General features: G+C 51.6%; 1 protein-coding gene across 3 annotated transcripts in view; it reads left to right on the top strand.

Annotated features, from left to right (window-relative positions):
* Positions 1-19,415, top strand: part of EPB41 (erythrocyte membrane protein band 4.1) — an 87,458-nt gene that overhangs the window by 15,585 nt on the left and 52,458 nt on the right. The window contains exon 1 of one of the 3 annotated variants that reach the window (XM_061360657.1): positions 3,744-3,879. The exons of the other annotated variants lie outside the window; for them this stretch is intronic. The gene's annotated coding sequence lies outside the window, so the exon portion shown is untranslated. Of the gene's footprint in view, positions 1-3,743; positions 3,880-19,415 lie in introns of those variants that run through there. 3 annotated transcript variants of the gene reach the window in all.

Genomic DNA, 19,415 nt, shown 5'->3' with positions numbered 1-19,415 from the left:
GGGGTTGGAGCTGGAGGAGCTTTAAGGTCTCTTCCAACCCAAACCATTCCATGATTCTATGATGCCAAGTGGGATTACAGTAACAAAATCACTTAGTCTCTTTAATTATGGAGAGCGTTGCTTGGCCCTTTAATGAGTTACTCAACAAGGAATTGATTGTTGGTTTTGGAGAGGGCTGTGATGGGCTGGACTAGATTTAATCTTTGTTAAATACTTGATATGGAGCCAGGTGTGTGTAGATGTCCCAGGTTGCCTTCACCGTGTGCCCACATGTTGTGGCGAAGCGGTGCAGCATGTTCTAGCTCTTCATGAAAACGTCTGGAGTCTGCAGTTTCTCCTGTCAGAGGCTTTTCCTGGCTGTGGATCCTGCTGTGCCTGCTGCTTTGTGTGCTCAGTGGAGGGGTGACCATGGGAGAAACCCAGTGTGAGCTGAAGCACCCCTTCCTCCCAGGTGAATCATTTACCTGCAGTATCTTTGTTCCCCACCACTGGGTTACAGTAAAAGGAAACTCGTGAAGGTGAAGGGAGATTTCCTTCAGACCTCATCCCGGCCTTTTGCTCTCAGCCAGAGCACTGCTGATGGTGAGAGAAGATCTTGGAAGAGGAGCCAAGGGCAGAGGGCCAGTAGCTGGTGAAGCAGAGCCACCTGCTCTCCTCCCACCTTGTTTGCTCTTCTGAAATGGCTGCTGCTGCTCTGCAGACCTTTGCTTGCTGAAAACTGTGTGAACATGGCACTTAAACTGAATGTGGTCTGTGCACACGTGTGTGATGGAGACACGGCCGGCTTAGTGAGAGCAGTGGTGGGTAAAGGATTCTCTTGGGAAGCTGCACTTCTTTGTTTTCCTACATCTTGGCGTAACCCTGAGTATTTCTCCTCACCTTAAATCCTGCTTGCTTTGGGGGAGGGAGAGCCAGTGCAACACATAATTCCTTTGTTTGGATTGGGAATTCCTCACGGAGAGGAGACTCTGTGGCATTTATTGTAGCACCAGGAATGCTCCAGGCACAGCGTTCTTCAGCACTGGTGTAAACTGGGAGTCCTGTTTCACCACAGGTCCTACCAGCAGCGCATCCCTCAGGCGCCTGCGGAGCGCTGGATCACCTTACAAAGGATTTCTTTAATGAAGAACGTACTTGAGCTGGATTTAATCTGCTGTCCCGATGCTCTTAAGATGCTACAGCGTGTACTTGTGAGCTGCTTGCATGTTAAACAGGCACAGGGTAGGGTTTGGCATCGTATTCTGTTGTGACCCAGCTGATACGCACTGACTGAGCCCATCGGGATCCAAGTAGGCTGTCAGCTTGCAGGGAACAGCTTCTGCCTTGGAGACCACAAACACATGCCTAAAATGAATATAATTCCTCTCCTTATTCCTATATCCAGCAGCTGAATACCAAGAAATCCTGACTTATTAAAATAATTCTCAGTCTCTAATTGACTCCTATAAAGCGACTTAAACCCAGCTAGGGCTGGGAGAGTTCTTTAAATATTTGCAATCCGGGCTTGGCACAGGCTAACTGTTCTTATAGTGAGGAATTTAAGACATTTCCATTACTTCCTATGGGATTTCAGAGGTCAGTTTGGGGCTGGGGAGGAAGGAAAAGGTTAGAAGCGAAGCTGCTGGTTTGCAGCAGAAGAGTGGTGATAGCGGTGGTGTTTCCATATGCACAAGAGTGATTTTTTTGGGGTGTTTTTTTTTCCTTGTTTCTGCTCCTTACAAGAGCATTGCTTTGGGCTTGCTTCAAATCCCCTGCCCCTGGAGAACGTTTTCAAGGCATTCTTTTTGTGGCGTGTGCTGCTTTTTGTATCCGATGGCTCCACTGCTTGTGCCATTCAAGCTCTTGGCCATTTGCTTGGGATCTGAAGAGGTAACGGCGTGCAGAGCATGTATGGCAGCTTGCTCCCCTGTGGAGAAATGCCTCACCTGGGACACAACAGCTCCAACCACGGGAGCTGCTGCTCTGTGCACTCAGATGGTGGCAGATGGAGTTGGGGATCATCTGGGGAGCTGAGCATGGGGGATGACGTGCTGCGTGGTGTTAAGTCACCGCTTGGATGCTAAGTTTGTGGTGCCTTGGTCTCTCATCCATGTAATCTCCCCTCTGCCTGTTGTGGTGAAGCAGCATGGCTTTGTTTGCTTGCTTTTCTTAACTGCAAGAAGCTGTTGCCAACCCCTCGCACCCAAAAATCGTGGTTTTCTCCTTAAAGCCCTCTGGACTCATCGTTTATTTTCTGGCACAGTGTGTTTGCAGGGTGAGCAGTAGCAAAGGCAGCAGTTGGGGTGGTGGGTCAGCACCAAGCATCTCAGCCTCCTCCATTCACAGCCAGGGCTATTATAAGGTGTTCATTTAATGCTGTGGGGAGTGAAGTCAGAGCCTCAGGGGAACTGTCTGTCCCTGGTGCTAGCAACGACTTGGGGCCACCAGGCCTTTCCCAGCCTGTGTCTTTGAATCAGGCGAGTTGGGGGAAACCACCAGATAGTCCAGATTTAAGGCAAGAATCTCACTATTCCATACCATTAAGGAGCTTTTTGGAAGGGATCTCAATTCCGAGAGAGGGGGGAGCTGCTTTGTCCTGCGTGTTTTGGCAGAGCTGTGCCATAGACAGAGAGAGGAGAAGAAATAGCAGTGAGAAGCACGTTAATGTGTCTGGAAAATGGGGTTTGGCTCCCATTTAGCACGTGTGTCCTTGATGGGTGAGCAGTTCTCCCTTGGCATGTACTTAGTGAATGCTTCAGCATGAGGTGAAGGTGCCGCAGCCAGGGTGTGCATCAGCCTCGACGAAGAGGTGGGATGATGGAGGCAGTTGCTCGTGATGCAGGTGGAATAATGTGCCCAAGAGCTTCATTCTCTTTGGGACACAAACAGAGGTGCCGCAGTTCCGTGTCTCTTCTGGGATTCGGTGCTCGGAGCGGGTCGGGCTGGCAGCAGCCGCACTGGAGCCACAGGGAAGCCCCAATGGGAACGTGGGGAGCGTTTTGCTGTGCTGCACATGGCAGCAGGAGCTGGACAGCTCTGGTGGGTGAAAAGAGCTCGTAATTTGGCTGTAGGTGAGGAAAACGCACTCGGTGCTGGTTCTTGTACAGGTCTCCTGTGAGGTGCTCCTATTCCTGTCCATTCACCTGCGAGGCTGAGGGGTTTCATTGCTGACCGGGTGCTCTCCATGGGCTGAGGAAGCTCCTCGGTTCCTATGGCGTTGTGTTTAAATAAATAAGCACCATCACCGCCCCCGTTGCTCCCTCAGGAGCCGGGCACAACTTTCTCTGGGAGACAGCGAGCTGTATTTAATATCTAGGTCATGGCGGGAGGCGAGAGCCGCCGCTGCTCCGCGGTACCGGCAGCCTGGGCCCCTCCTGCGCCTCTCGTACCGGTTCCGCCCGGCCACAGATGATCGCGGCCCTTTTCCTTCCCCCCCTCCTCTCCCCGCATCGGTTTATGGCCGGGCCGTGCTGCCGGTCCCCCCCGCCGCCTCCTCCTTCCCCCCGCCCGCGGTGTCGCAGTGCCCGGGCTCGGCGGCCGCGGGCGGCCCCTGAGGGAAGGGAACGGGCGGGGGGGGGGGGGGTGGCGGGAAGCGGTGAGGGGGCGCGCGCTCCCGCTCCCCCCTCCTCCTTTCCTCCCCACCGACCGCGGTTTCCCTTCCACCAATAGCGAGGCGGCGCTGGTGCCCCGCCCTTTGCTTTGGGCCAATGGGAACTTACTACAGTGTTGTGGGAGGCGGGGCTAGCCGTGAGAGGGGCAGAGCGGCGGCGGGCGGCGGCAGCGGCGGCTCCACACGGGCGGAGCGGAGCGGGCTGGGCCTGGGCCGGAGCCGGAGCGGAGCGGGCCGGAGCGGGGCGGCAGGACCCCGGGGTGCCGCACCGGGGGGCTCTGCGAGGCCCGGTAAGTGCGAGCGGCTGCGTGTGCGCCGTGTGCGTGTGTGTGCGCACACGGCGTTATCTGCGCGCGTATGGCTTTAGCACGGGGTGTCCGTGCGTGCGGTGGGGGTGTGTGTGTGTGTGTGCGCAAACGGCGTTATCGGTGCGCGCCCGCGGTCTGTGCTGCGGTGTGAGCGGTGCGTGTACGCGGTGTGTGTGCACGCACACGGGGAACGTGTTCATGTGTGCACGGTGTATGTGTGCGCACAGCGAGTGTTCATGTGTGTACTGTATCTATGTGCGCACAGCGAGTGTTCATGTGTGTACTGTATGTGTACACAGTGAGCGTTCATGCGTGCACGGTGTATGTGTGCACGGTGTTATGTGTGCACACAGTGAGTGTTCATGTGTGCACTGTATCTATGTGCGCACGGCGAGTGTTCACGTGTGCACGGTGTATGTGTGCACACAGCAAGTGTTCATGTGTGCACTGTATCTATGTGCACACAGCGTTCATGCGTGCACAGTGTATGTGTGCACACAGCGAGTGTTCATGTGTGTACTGTATGTGCACACAGTGAGTGTTCATGCGTGCACGGTGTATGTGCGCACACAGCGAGTGTTCATGTGTGCACTGTATCTGTGTGCACACAGTGAGTGTTCATGTGTGCACGGTGTATGTGTGCACACAGTGAGTGCTCGTGTGCACAGTGTTTCTGTGTGACACGGTGAGCGTGTTCATGTGTGCACAGTGTGTGTGTGCACGGTATATCTATGCGTACATGGTGAGTGTGCTCGTGTGCAGTGTGTCTGCACGCACATGGTGAGCGTGTTCATATGTGCATGGTGTATCTATATGCACACACAGTGAGTGTGCTCGTGTGCACGGTGTGTCTGTGTGACACAGTGTGTCTGCATGCACACGGAGAGTGTGTTCATGCGTGCACGGTGTATGTGTGCGCACACAGTGAGTGTGCTTATGTGCACGGTGTGTCTGTGTGACAGCGTGTTCATGTGTGCACAGTGTGTGTGCATGGTATATCCATGTGAAACAGTAAGCGTGTTCATTTATGCATGGTGTATCTGTGTGCACACAGCGTGTTCATGTGTGCATGGTATCTCTGTGTGACACAGTAAGTGTGTTCATATGTGCATGGTGTATCTGTGCACACGGTGAGTCTGTTCATGTGTGCACGGTGTATCTGTGTGCACACAGTGAGTGTGTTGATGTGTGCACAGTGTATCTGTGTACACAGTGAGTGTGTTCATGTGTGCACAGTGTATTTGTGCTTGCACGGTGTATCTGTATGCATGCATGGTCTGTGTGCACTGTGCATGTAAAGGATACATGTGTGGATTTGAATGCGCACGCATGGTCTGCACACGTGCAGTGTGTGTGTGGTGTGTCTGGGGTGCACAGTGCATGCCACTGTGGTCTCCATGCATGCTCAGTGTGTGTGTGCACTGTGTCTCTGCGCACAGAGCTCTCTGTGGGGTGCGTGTGTCATGGAGAACGAAGCCGAGAGGTCAGGGCTCAGCTGGAGACAGGTTCTGTGGGAGTGAGGAACAGGGACACAGCGGGATAGTGGGACCCAGCACAGTGGAGCTGACACCCAGGGTCCCCCCTTGCCAGGGCTGCTGGTGGCCAAGCCAGTGTCTGCAGCTCTGCCCAGAGTCCATTGTGCAAGAGGAGGAGGAAGGAGACATGGTGGGGAAGAGCTCCGGCCTCTGCACGCCGATGGAGCTCCACTCACCCACCCGTGGGGTGACCATGGGTGCCGTGGTCTGGCTCTTTCCCAGCCGTGCATCCCACTTCCCTCTGAATTTCACCTCAAGAAATCACCTCAGCCTACTGGGGAGCAGTGCTCTTCATCTGCAAGGGTTTTCCACCAAGGAGTACTTTTATTCTTTATCTCCAGCAAGGCAGCGTTCACAATGACAACGACCCCAAAGGGGTTGGAATGAGTTAAAAAAGCTCCTTGCCCACATCTGTGAGTGCCACCTCTCTGGAGTGTCCTGGCTTAAAGTGTTTCTTGGGGAAAAGGAGCTTGTTTCCCCTTTGTGTGGTCTGAGGGGTGGGGGGCTAGTTTTGGGCAGGGGCTGTGGGTCTATAAATGTTTAGTTAAGATTTGTATTCCCAGAGAAAACTTCTTAGAGACTGTCCCAGTTCTGGGGCAGGTGTTGTGCTGGAAACGATAATTTGATTATAATTCAATTTTGTGTGGTGTTATTTAATGAAGATACTGGTATAAATGCAGAGAAGCAAAGCACAACCTTATTTCTGAGCAGCCAGTTTTCCCCTTGCCTTGCTCTTTGTCTTTAGGGTTTGCAGGCTTTCCAAACATGCCAGGTTTGGTTTGCCTGAGTGAGGTAGGTCTGGAGGGATGGTCCTTCCGATTACTTCATTCTTATTTCCCAGTTAAGTTACTGAATGTAAAAACAAGCCCTCTAAGCTCTGAGGGGAGGAGGATACGGCTGTGTGGTGGTGGGAGACACAGTGGAGCTCTGACCTGGCTGTTCATTGTGGCAGTGTGCTGGAGCGCAGCTCGTTTCACAGCTAGCTGATGCATGTGTCCCTGCTCTCTCTGCTTGGCATGTTGCTTTGTGGAGGTGCAGGGGTTATTTTGTAATGGCTGGCACAACTGTATTTTTAATTCCTTGGAGGTTTTTCCTGTAGGGGTTTGGTGACTGGTAACAGGGCTGTCCTGCTTGTGATATACGTCAGGTGCCAGTCCTACCTGATGTCTAGTTTTTGACATCATGGTGCCAACCTCCAGCGTCTTCAGTTCTGTTTCTGTGGCAATTTGGAGCACTGGGTGCAATTTCAAAGCCAGTGGGGCCCTCTGCCTCTCTCTGCTGACATGGCCTTAATAAAGAAGGGGAGGATTTTCTAGGATTCCCATGGACAGACATAATCTGCTGCAGAAGGTAAATACCAGGATAAACATAGTGCTCCTTCCCTCTAAAACTCACTTGGAGCCTTAGGAAATGGAGTTAATGATGATGATTTTTTTCAACACAAACACATTAATTGCTTCCTATATCAGTTGAGTTGAGAAGCACAGGAATTACCTGTGTTTTCATCCGAGCTCACATTGCCATTGAAAACAGTGTTATTGGAAGCAAAAGCATTTGATGGGAAGGCAGCACCTCTCCCCAGGGCACTCCTGCTCTGGGCAGGGGGAGGAAGGACTCTGCTCAGCCTCTTCCAAAGCACCGTATGTTCTTAGAGCCTCAGAATGCTTTAGACAATGATCCTCCAAATGTGCAGCTCCTGTCTCTCTCTGGTGATGTGCTGCCAAGTGCCCGAGTGCTCTGCGGGAGCAGACACACTGTTTTCACTTGACAGCATTTCATTTCCAGAAAGTGGTGAAACAGACCTGGTCTGAGGGCCAATTTGCTGCTTGCTGAGCAGACACTGCATTGATGGGGGTAGCTGGTATGTATGTGGCCTCTGTAGTAAGCCACCACAGCTACTAATTCATTCACTAGTGATCAAAGTGCTGCCGTACCGGGGTTGCTTGCAGGCTTCCAGCTATGGGATGTTGGGATGCTCTGTGTGCTTTGATATGTTGATGGGTAGATGATAGCATTGGGAATGTGGCATGAAAAATGCTGGAATGAAGTTGTATGTACAGAAGTGTTGCTGACGGAAGGCTCAGAGGAATCCTGGATTTTGGGGGTCAGCAAGTAAAGCTTCAGCTCTTCATCCTCAGGGCTGTTCAGTTGGCTGGGTATCCACAGCACCTGGCCAGGAGCTTCTCATCCAACACCTTTCTTTGTGCTCTCTAATGAGCAGTGTTTGAGGAGAGCCTCCTTCTTTAGGGGACCTGTTCTGCTGCAGTCAGGTTCATCTTCATCCTCTTACTGCCACATTGCATCTATTTCTTGGAATAAGCCCTAGGAGCTGGTGCTGCTTGGGGATGCTTTGTCCATGGTGGGAGCTCTGGGCTCTGTTCTGGTGCTCAAGCTGGGGGATCACCTGCAGTAGGGAATCCCAGTCAGAGTGGGAGTGCTTCCCACCCCACTGTAGTGGAGTTGTGCGTGGGTCTGTGGATGGGGAGCTTGAGCTGGGCTCTTTGTGTGCTGCGCTGGGGTAGTGCCCAGCTTTGCTCCACTTGCTGAAGCTGCTTTTGCATTCATGGGAATAAGCTGTGATGAATATCAGAGTGTTGCTTTAATTCAGTAGTCTTTGAGGGGCCTGCAGCAGCCCTACAAATGCAAATAATTTCCTGTTATAAACCTTATGTGATGCCTTTAAACTCCACTGCAGATCTATTGGCTTCCTCCAAAGCATGCTTCACCCCCATGGAACTTTTCTGGAGCGTTAAGGAATGACAGGCACTCAGATTGTTCAGGCTCAGAGCTGTGTTTTGTTGCTGTCGTGCATCTCTCCAGGGGAGCTCGATGTGACGCTTTGCATCTCGAGTGGCAGTTGCACTCTGGGCTTGGGGATCTTCTGCAGTGGTTGTTCTGCTTTCTCGGAGCTTGGCTTTGCTGCGATGCTGTGTAGATTAAGCAGGCAGCTAGATGTAAAGATTTCACCTTATACTTCTCATCTGCTGCCCTGTTTTGATCAGTACTGTGGTTCCTTAAGTTGCAAAGGGCTGTAGGATGCGGCAGAGCAGGGATTTATCTTTGTCCGTTGGATGGATTAGGTGGGAATGGTCGTGGCTTGTGCTTAATCCAGATTAATATTATTAGTTTCTTTACGCTCAGTCGGTTGTTTACGCTGTTTTCTGTTGATGTGAATTGTTGCTTGTCTGATGCTGCTGCCATTATGTATTAAAAGCAAATACTTTGAATTTGTCTGCTTAGATGGACTCAATCTCTTTTTCTGTAGTGAAACAGCTCTGTAAGGAGGAAAACTGTGTGGGCCTGGGCTGTGTGTTGGGGACAGTCGTACTCTCCCAGGGCACATTGCTACAGTCCCCTCTGTGTTCCTGAGATGGGCTTCTTAAATTGAGAGTGCTCAAGGCCAGGTTGGACACAGGGGCTTGGAGCAAGCTGCTCCAGTGGAAGGGGTCCCTGCCTGTGGCAGGGGTTGGATCTGGAGGGGCTTTAAGGTCCCTTCCAACCCAAACCAGTGAAATTCCCACATCAGCTTTAGCTGCTGTGCTCAGAGCAAATGTCTGCAGCGGTGGTTTGTAATTTATAATTCATTAAGTTGCACAGCACTTGAACTCTGGTGCTTTGGGAGGGGACAGAGTGGTTTGGATCTCCCTGATCTTGATGCAGAGCCTGGAAGGGGCAGGAAAATCAGCAGATCCAGGGGATGCTTCTGCTTGCAGTGTCTTTGATGGTGGCAGAGCTCTGTGGGTGGCTGCTCATGTGGCCATGACCACGGTGGTGTGTGCTTCACTCCCTCCTATCTTTGGAGAGGGGTCCATTCTGTCCTTTGGGGAGGGTGGGTGCTGTGGGATGCTGCTCATGGCAGGTTCACACCATGAAATCATGTTCTCCATGGCCACCTGAGGAAACCTGCACCCAGACTTGGGAAGGAGCCTTTGCTCTCTCCAAACTGAGGTCCTTCCTACGGCCATCACGTTAGGGTTAGGGTTAGGGTTAGGGTTAGTTGTGGCAGCAGCAGAACACCCCACGGATGGAGCCCTGCAGCTGAAAGCAGGGTTTAGGTGCAGCAGGAGAAGGTTTGGGCTAGTTAGCTGTTGCTCTGCGAAACACAATTCCTTTGAAGCCACGAGCACCCGTTGGAGGCTGATTATCCCCCCCTTTCCCCACCCCACATAATGCGCCTGGGTGAGAGAGATAATTAAAAGCTTTTAGTTAAATAAATAACGAAAGCGCTCACGTGGCTTTCGGGTAGAATTGTGGAGTCACCCACTTGGAGGGAGAAGATGGTGTGCGCTGCTCCTGTCCTGCAGCATCTCCTCTGCCTTTCAGGCCCAGCACAGCCCAGCGTGGTCCTGGTGTGGGATTGCAAATGGGCTTTGCCCCCTCAGGGCTCTGTGTATCACTAAATATAAGAGAAAGCTGCTGCTAAGTGGGAGCACTCCTGTCCTATTGTGTACAGAGCCTCAGGCTGTATTTATTTCCCACTATTGAAGCTCTTGCTCCAAAGACAGGATTAGTAATTCCCAGCTGAGTTCAGATGAATCAAAAGCTGGTCTTTGCCGTTTGCTTGTGAGCTGGGGCTGAATGCTCCGGGCCAGGGAATGGTGGAAGCATTGAGGGGTGGTTTGGTTTGATCCTGTAGACATGGAGCTGGGTAGAACACCTTCTGTTCGAGGCCAGGTTCTGCCTATGTGAGCTGCTTGCAGAGCCTCAAGCAGGCACTCATAGAATGAGGAACATGCATCTGGGGACCGTTCCTTAGGCACAAGTTCTTCCCTGTGAGGATGCTGAGGCACTGGCACAGGGTGCCCAGAGAAGCTGTGGCTGCCCCATCCCTGGCAGTGCTCAAGGCCAGGGTGGACACAGGGGCTTGGAGCAAGCTGCTCTAGTGGAAGGGGTCCCTGCCTGTGGCAGGGGTTGGGACTGGATGAGCTTTAAGGTCCTTTCCAACCCAAACCAATCTGTGATTCTTTGATACAGAATATATCATAGATATCCTGGTGGCATCACCTTGACGTGCCCATCATTTGTTAGACACAAGCTGTGGGGCCCCTGGAGTGTGTGAACAAGATGGGAAAGAGCTCTTGCAGCCACACAGTTTTGCCAGGTTCATTACACACATCAGCTGGCTTCAACCTGCAGGAGTTTGCTGAAACCTCGTGGGCTATTGTAGGGAATGGGTGCAGGATGGAGCCCGCAGAAGGGGGTTTGTCTGTGGTGAAGCTAGGAGTTGATGGCATCAGCATGGGAAGGGTGTGCTGCCGGCAGCATGGGGCAATAGCCACGTGCTGAGTTCCTCTGACCTCAGCAGCGCCCGATACCGTTTGCAGCCTGTTTCATTAGAGGAAATAGTTTCTTTAGACTTCTCGTTGAGGTTTGTTGTTGTTGTAACTGCTGCTTCTGTTATTTCCCTCCTGCCTACCTAGATGCTGTCTTTAAAACAACCCTGCTTCCTTTGTTTATGGGCGGCAGTATCTGGTTTGTTTGCTCCCGCCTGTCTCTACACTTCCCTTCCCCTTCCCTCCCCCAGGAAAGGGTGGAATAAAGCTGGAGTTGGCTGCTGAGGTCATGTTGTGCCCATCTCTGCCCCTCTCTGCAGCATGGTTTGGGATGCTGCACCCGCTTGTTAGTAATGAGAACCCAAGGGACTAGCAGTGCCTGAGCATGTTCATCTCAGAGCTCCAGGAATGACCTTTTCCTGCTGTTTGCACCATGGAGCAAGTCTTTTTGTTTCTGTTTTATATTGCTTCTGAAGTGAAATCCTTTGAGTAGTTGATGCCTCCCATCCCTTCACTTTTGGGGCAGTGATGAAGAAAATATTCCTCTTCTTGGTTGCGTTGAGGTGCACTCGATCCCCACCAGCAAACACCCACTTGAAAGGTGTTCGGATGCAAACCAGCAGTGGTGTGACCAGTGTCACCAGCCTCGTGTTCTACAGCTGCTGCTCTTGGCTCACTTAAAAATGGGGATTGACTGTCTTCATCTGACCTGATGATGACAAATGGTGATATTCCTTTTGTAAAGATGTAGCTTATTAAAGAAAGAGCTCCCACTGCATGATGAATAGAGAGGGGAGAGCTTAGGAAAGCTGACTCTATTAGTGCCTCCAGAGGCAGGAATGGGGCTGGATAATGAACTTGAGAGATGACTCCAGCAAAGCAAGGAGGCTTGCAATTACACTGAGATTGGGTATTTTGCTGTGATGCTTTTCTTGCAGCTTTATTTCTTTCTAGAATTGAACTGAACTCCCCAGCATGAGCGTTGTCTAGTTAATACACTGGGGACTGGGGAGAGGAAGGGGATGCTCAGGCTGGGTTTGACCCTTGCAGGGCTAATCACAGTAAAGGCAGGTAATGCAAACAGGCTGGTGGATGGATGGAGCAGCCCTGAGAAGGCCTTGTGGGGTGCTGGTAAAAGAGAAGCTCCCCATGACCTGGCATCAGTGTGCGCTTGAGCCCAGAACCCCCTGTGTGCAGCCCCAGAGCATGAGCAGCAGCTCAGAGAGGGGATCCTGCCCCTCTGCTGTGTTCTTTGGGCTAACCTGCTCTAGTGGAAGGTGGCAGGGGGTTGCAACTGGGTGAGCTTTAAGGTCCCTTCCAACACAGACCAGTCTGATTCTATGAAATGCAGTGGGCTTCAACCTTATTCTCCCTTTTCTTGAGGATTTTGCACAGCTGCATCTCTCGCAGGGATCGGGTTCATTGCAGACACAGGTGAAGCGAGCAGCAGAGCCGGTGCAGGGAGCCTGCCAGCACCCTGGAGATCCATCACTCACAAGTTCAGCAGGTTGTGAGGTTTGCACAGAGCTGATACGGGGTTCGCTTTGTTCTCTGGCTCAAGCTGCTGGTGGAAGTGGTTGCACATTAACTCCTCATCACACGCAGTTGTAAATCACTCAGGTAGCAGGAGCAGATGCAAGAAGCCCTCAGCCCTGTGTGGTGCAGCACACCTCCTGCCTGGGTCTTTTGAATTGAGAAGAGGGTTGTAAGGAGACAAAGATCTCTGCCCTTTTGATGCATGCACTGTAAAATCAACTGAAAAAACTGTGGATAGATTGTGCTCATTTTGGAAACAGTTTAACCTGAAACTCCTGACTGGCAAAACCCCAAGTAGTGATTAGTTATACTGAAACTAAAGCTTAAGTGTAACTCTTGTGGCACTTTGGCTTTACCACCAGAAAACCATCTCAGGATAGGTGAAGAACATTTGTTTTTTGTCTAAAAACACTTGTTCTACTAAAGCTTATCATAATCTAGTGGGGTGGAGAGGGTATAGGCTGAGTTGCAGCATGCATCTCTGAAGTATGAGCTTTGTGTTTGAGCTGTTCCTGTGTCCTTCGAGGCCCTGCTTATTATTCCCCTCTGTTGAATGCCCTGATCCACTTCAGTAGAAACACTCCCTGAGAAAATACTCTGAGACATTTCTTTAAATCAGAAAACAAGGGAGAAAAGCACAAGCCTCTCTGTGTTCCTTCAGCTGGAAAACATCCTCAGGAGCAGCAGCGTTTAGGATGGATGAAAGCAGTGCAGAAATGCAGCCAACTGCACCCCATGAAGTTGAGCATCATCTCGACATCCCTCCGTGAGCCAAGCCCAGCAGTCACTCAGTGCCTCCTCTCTGGAGGAAACAGCAAGCAGGGAACGTGCACATTTCATCTGCTCTGAGTTAATCTCTAGGCAGTGCTTTCCCACCCATTTGCTGTGCTTTTGCCTGCTCACGAGGTGTTCCATGGGTGCAGCCAGTTGGGATGCAGCACGTCAGAGATGTTTGGGAATGAGTCACTAGAGCTCAGGATGGGGCAAGCTTCTGGAAAGCAGCCTGGGAGAGCTCCAGGCTTCGCACAAGCTTAAATTGAGGGTTGTCTCCAAGACACAAGCAGATCCAGACCTCTTGGTATTAGCAGCTATGAGCTCCTAATGGTGCTTTGGGAAATAATGCTTGAGGTTTGTTGCTCTTTTTTAAAGCAAGATGTGTCTTTGCTGCTCAAACAAGGAGTTCTCATTTTTTTAATGAAATTCAAAAAAATGTAGCTTGGAGCAGTGTAGATATTTGATTATAATTTGGTAATTTGTCATGCAACTGATGAGTTGGTGTGGTACCTGCTATGGCCCTTTGTGGCTTTGTTGGATTGTAGTGATCATACATAGAGTGATTAAATGGCTTGGGTTGGAAGGGACCTTAAAGCTCCTCCAGGTCCAACCCCTACCACAGGCAGGGACCCCTTCCACTGGAGCAGCTTGCTCCAAGCCCCTGTGTCCAACCTGGCCTTGAGCACTGCCAGGGATGGGGCAGCCACAGCTTCTCTGGGCACCCTGTGCCAGCGCCTCAGCACCCTCACAGTGAGAAATTGCTTCTTCATTGCTGCATAAAATGAGCTCCTTTTGTAAACCAGCAGCTAACTGAATGACCACTAATTGATTTAATTGCCACTCTTAATATTAAACATGTTATGGCATTAGAGAGGCAAATTCTGCTGCCCCAGTGTACTTGACTGAAGCGATCCCAGATGCTCGTGAGTCATCCCCGTGCAGGCACATCCCTGATGTGAGTAGTTCATGCCACCACGGTGTTCCATGCTCATGGTCCAGAGTGGTCTCCATGCCCTGCTCCTGAGCAAGCCTCCAACGAGAGAGGGTTTTTTTTCCCCCCCAAGCTTGTGTTTGGCAAGGGCTGGAAGCAGAAATGAAGATAGAGAAGAGCTATTTACCTGTTTATTTTGATTCTTGTACGTAAAAGTCTAGCGCTGCCCTTCCCTGCTGTTGCTAAGAGTGAGTTTTGCAGTGCTGTTTGTGAAACAGTCTGGAAGTGCATTGCACAAGGAGAAACACATGTTTTGAGAAAAGAATCTAATAGTCAATTAAAAAAAGGGTAGATAATTGTGGTAAAGCGATACTTCCTTCTGGCATGCAGCAGTTTGATACAAGTGGCACTGCATCGCTCCTTTGTGCAATACAGATCTATCCGTAGAAAGGAAAAGAGACCAAAGTTTATGGGCCCTTTCTCCTAATCTGACAGAAGGGTCTCTTGCATCGGGGTGATTCTTAAATCTGAGCAATGCGAGTTGCAAAATAACTTCTTGTGCTGCTGTCTGCAGATGCCAACGTGTCTGAGAAGGCTTTGCAAGATGTGACGTTTCCTGCTCTTCTCCAGGCTGACCCAGCCCAGCTCACTCAGCCTGGCTTCAGAGCAGAGCTGCTCCAGCCCTCACAGCATCTCATCCATCCACTTGAGCAAGTCCAGAGGTTCAGCCTGGAGAAAGGAAGGCTCCTTAAGAGCAGCTCCAGTGCCTAAAGGGGCTGCAGGAAAGCTGGAGAGGGGCTTTGGACAAGGGCCTGTAGGGACAGGCCAAGGGAAATGGCTTGGACCTGCCCGAGGGGAGACTGAGCTGAGCTCTTAGGCAGAAGCTCTTCCCTGTGAGGGTGCTGAGGCGCTGGCACAGGGTGCCCAGAGAAGCTGTGGCTGCCCCATCCCTGGCAGTGTGCCCTGAGATTTCCAGGTTAACATCCCCACTCCTCAGCTGCTGCTGTGTTTTGTGGAATGCCAAAGAAGAAACCAGACCTTTAGTGCTATGGTTGTGCAGGAATCCGAGGCGCTGGTGGAGGCTGCTGAGATTTGGGCATTGAGGCTACAATGAGCTTCTGCTCCTGTGGTGTTCCACCAAACCTGCTCTTCTAGCACAGGGCTCTTCATCCACCACCGAGACTCAGAATCTCTGTTTCTTGTCCCAGAGGAGTGGCTGGTCCTGGCTGTGGGTGATTTGGAAGCGGAGCCTCCAACGCTGACAGCAGCAGCCTCCTGCGCAGGGAGCTCTGTAATTAACATTGGCTCTTGAGCACTGGGTAATTGTGAGCAGTAATTGGATGGCAGCTTAAGAACAAGGAGCATGGTTAAATCAAACAAACAGGTTTGAAGTCCTCATGTCAGCAGGTGAAGCTCCTGGGAAGTGGCAAATCCACATGGCAATGACTCGTGCAGTGAGCAGGGTCCGAGCGGAACACAGGCCTGCTTCAAAGCAGACCCAGTGAAACCAAAGCATGCAGGGGCAGAGCAGAAGCAGGATCTTCTCCTCCTTCCCACATGCTGGAGAGGAGACACCACCCAGTAAGGCAGGTATTCTTTAAGCATTTCCCTTGGTTAGGAATCATGGAATCCTGGTTTGGGTTGGAAGGGACCTTAAAGCTCATCCAGTCCCAAACCCCTGCCACGGGCAGGGACCCCTTCCACTGGAGCAGCTTGCTCCAAGCCCCTGTGTCCAACCTGGCCTTGAGCACTGCCAGGGATGGGGCAGCCACAGCTTCTCTGGGCACCCTGTGCCAGCGCCTCAGCACCCTCACAGGGAAGAGCTTCTGCCTAAGAGCTCAGCTCAGTCTCCCCTTTTCTCATTTAAAGCTATTAAATACAGAATAAGAGAATGAAATGTTCCAGATGTAGCACTGTCATTCACTTTAAACAGTTTTTGCAACTTGGTCAGTTTGGGGAGCTGGCGCAGGCTCAGGCTGCTCTGTGTGTGTCTGTCTTTGCTGTTTACCCTGAAACCTCACTTCTTGCTTCTGTAAGGGCTTTAAAACCCAACCTGCTTTCTGGGTCTGGTGTGGCTTTACTCTGATCTTCTGTACTGTCGTTCTAACAGCTTACACCAGTGAGGAGGTGTCTCGGATCAATCCAAACTCTGGTCAGACCTTGTTTACATGTTCATTATATTCATCTTATGGAGGAGCAGGCAGCCTTTACCTTCAGCTTGGGTATCTGTACGGAGAAGCAGAAGGGAGTGCAGAGGAGGTGGGTTTAAGAGCGTGTTTGTTGGAGGAGTTGGAGGAGTTCAGAGCCGCTCTGGCACGAGCCGCCTGGCCAGGCGCTGGGGTGAGCTCACTCTTTCACCCTGGCCTCATTGGAAGGGTCCCCTCATGGCTGTTTTATCCTGAACAATGATACCGACAGAGCTTGCAGGAAAGAGGATTTGTGTGGCATTTCGTTCCCTTGTGCTGCCTGAATGTGGGTTTCAGCAATATCGTTGTGTGGCTCCTGCTGTCAGCAGCACAGTGAAAAGAGGAGCTCACTTGTCTGGTATTGCGACGGGGGGGGGGGCTTGCAGCCCTTCTGCAGCAGCATTTTAGCTGGATCTCTCCATTTGGCCTTCAGTACTGGGTGCTGGGCAGGACCAGTAGGTTTTGAGCCCAAAATACTGAGAGTAATAAGGTTTATTCTTCGTTTTCCACTGGGTTTTGATGCTTGGTAAATACCCGAGCCACTCTGAGCTTTCAGCAGTGGATGGAGCAGCTTTGGGCTCAATGAGGCTTTAGCTGTGCATGAAGCAGTTGCACAACTGGGATTTAAATACAAAAAAGGGGAAAAAACAAGCAAAGCTTCTCCAAACCAACATGCAGTTGTTCCTACAGCCCTTGTATTGTTGAGTGCGTGTGTGCACACACTGCGCACGCCCTGAACAGAGGAAGGATTATTCAGAGACCTGGCTTGTAAAAGAAGCATCAGTGGGATGGTAAATTGTGTACACAAGACCAGTAGCTTATCCAGAAAGCAATGCCAGCCTCACCTACCTTTATTTTAACAGAGAGATACTTAAAGCAGCTGCTTTCTGCATAGACTTCATCCCTGTGACAGGAAGTATTTTGTCTTGCACGGCCCTTCATTCACCTTAAAGCCTTGCAGTGCTTAAGTCAGGAGCTGCTTGCTGGTGTCTTCTCAGCTGGTCAGTCTGTGCCATGGTGCTGGGTACTTGCACTGCTGGCACTGGGGAAAGCTGGTTCCAGTGTCACAGTGATGCCTCTCCTTCCCCAGCACATGGGGCTGCTGTCTGCCTGCATTGTCTTCATGCCCAGGCTCTCCTTAATGCCCGCAGGGATGTTAAGCTGCTCCTGTTGTGGAGGTTAATGCAGAACGAAAGGGAGAAGGTTGAAAGGGCTGCAGAGTTGGATCTGTTGGATCAGCAGAACTAAGTGGCTGGAGAGGAAGGTGCTGAGGTCTGTTATTCAGACATACAGGGGCCATCCAGAGGCACCAGTGCTCAGGAGCATCCAGAGCATGCAGGAGCTCAGCACTAATTCTGTCCTCCTGGTGTGCTGGGTGGCGAAGGTGGGAGTTGAAGAAGTACAAAATACCTCTTGAGAGCTGCTCAAACAGCAGTGCTGGTGTGTGTTCAGTGAAACCAAAACCTGCAACACCCCTCCCATACCAACCCACCCGCGCGGAAAGGAAGGCAGCACCGAAAGAAGGAGCAAACAGCCCCTGTGATGTGGTGCAAAGGGAGTTTCTGCTTCTGAGGGTGAACGCTGCTTCCTTTTTCCTTTCTGTAGCTTGAAGAAAGCAACATTTGTGCATATTTCCTGCATATGAATGATCACAGCAACCCTGAGCAGGAGGGTTGGGGCAGGAACTGAGCAGAGGGTGATGCAGGGACCAGCAATGATGCTTTGGGCCTCCAGCAGTGCTAAACCCCCTCACAATGTCATAGAATCATCCTTCCCATTATTTAAATCTATGTTCTCCCTCCCCCCCGATGATATTTAATATCCTGGTTGCTCTTTGCTGTTGCAGAGAGGCCAGGATGCACATGGAGCTCAGCTGCTGTGTCCTGGGGAGCGATTAGAGCATGAGGCTGGGGGGGCCCGTGTAGTAATTCAAAGGAAGAGTGAGCAGACATCCCCTGGGATAAGCTGTAATGGCTCCATGGGCAGGCAGAAGGTGTTGGTGTAATTAGTTTGGTTCAGCAGCAGAAGTGGTGGTAATAAAGTGCTCACTGGGTATTTGCTTTCCCAAAGGATCAAAGGGATTCCAAACAGCTGAGATACTGAACTGGTGTGATGTTGTCTGCCTTGAACCGACCCACCGAGTGGTGATGGACCAAAATAACTGGGTTAGGTACTGAAAGCATGGGGTCCCAGACTGCTTTGGGTTGGAAGGGACCTCAAAGCTCCTCCAGCTCCAACCCCTGCCACAGGCAGGGACCCCTTCCACTGGAGCAGCTTGCTCCAAGCCCCTGTGTCCAACCTGGCCTTGAGCACTGCCAGGGATGGGGCAGCCACAGCTTCTCTGGGCACCCTGTGCCAGCGCCTCAGCACCCTCACAGGGAAGAGCTTCTGCCTAAGAGCTCAGCTCAGTCTCCCCTCGGGCAGGTTCAAGCCATTCCCCTTGGCCTGTCCCTACAGGCCCTTGTCCCAAGCCCCTCTCCAGGTTTCCTGCAGCCCCTTTAGGCACTGGAGCTGCTCTAAGGTCTCCCCTTCAGGATCCTTCTCTTCTCCAGGCTGCCCCAGCCCAGCTCTCTCAGCCTGGCTCCAGAGCAGAGCTGCTCCAGCCCTCGCAGCATCCCCATGGCCTCCTCTGGTCCTTATTGAGAATACTGCCTGAAACAGTAATGTTTTAGATGCAAACTTCTACTAGCTGCTGCTTCAAGCAGACTGCGGGTGGTTTCTCAGTGCTGTAGTCACCTCGTGTTTAAATCCTCATAGAAACAGGTGATTATTTAATGAAAATCCCATTTCCAAGCCACGAGTGTGTCCTATTGAAGCATCTGCAATGCCAGGATGTGCCTTCTCCCTGCTGGCAGTGTGGGGAAGAGGGGAGTTTGATTCAAAGCCATCTCAGTGCAAATGGGTGTTTGTAAATGCCTTGCATCAGATGTGTCAATGGGTGTAATTAAGGAATGAAGACGGCTGCACACCCCTAATTAAGGGGATTAAAAACTAAAGCTGCCTCATTTCACTGCTGGCTGGAAAAAGCAAACACAGACTGGTGGCATCGGCTGCGGGGCCGGCTTGGGCTTGGGTTTGCTGCAGCCGCATGTGGAACCGAAAGGAGCAGCTCTTGGGGAGGTGATGGGGCTGAGCTGCTCAATGGGTTGTGCATGATTGACTGCTGAGTGCAGGAGATGCTTCACTGCTGCTTCACTCCCTCCCTTCGGTTTCTGTTCCTGGTGGGCATGGGAGGGTTTCCATCCCCTGCCTGGGGTGCAGCCTCAGGGAGGTCACAGCCCTG

The sequence above is a fragment of the Neopsephotus bourkii genome, unplaced genomic scaffold, assembly GCF_033783945.1.
Source record: "Neopsephotus bourkii isolate Nb327-2 ecotype Australia unplaced genomic scaffold, CSIRO-AGI_Nbou_v1 NB_1036, whole genome shotgun sequence".
In the NCBI taxonomy this organism is placed as follows: Eukaryota; Metazoa; Chordata; class Aves; order Psittaciformes; family Psittacidae; genus Neopsephotus; species Neopsephotus bourkii.
Note: the sequence above shows the minus strand (reverse complement) of the source record. Positions and strands in the feature narration are given on the sequence as shown.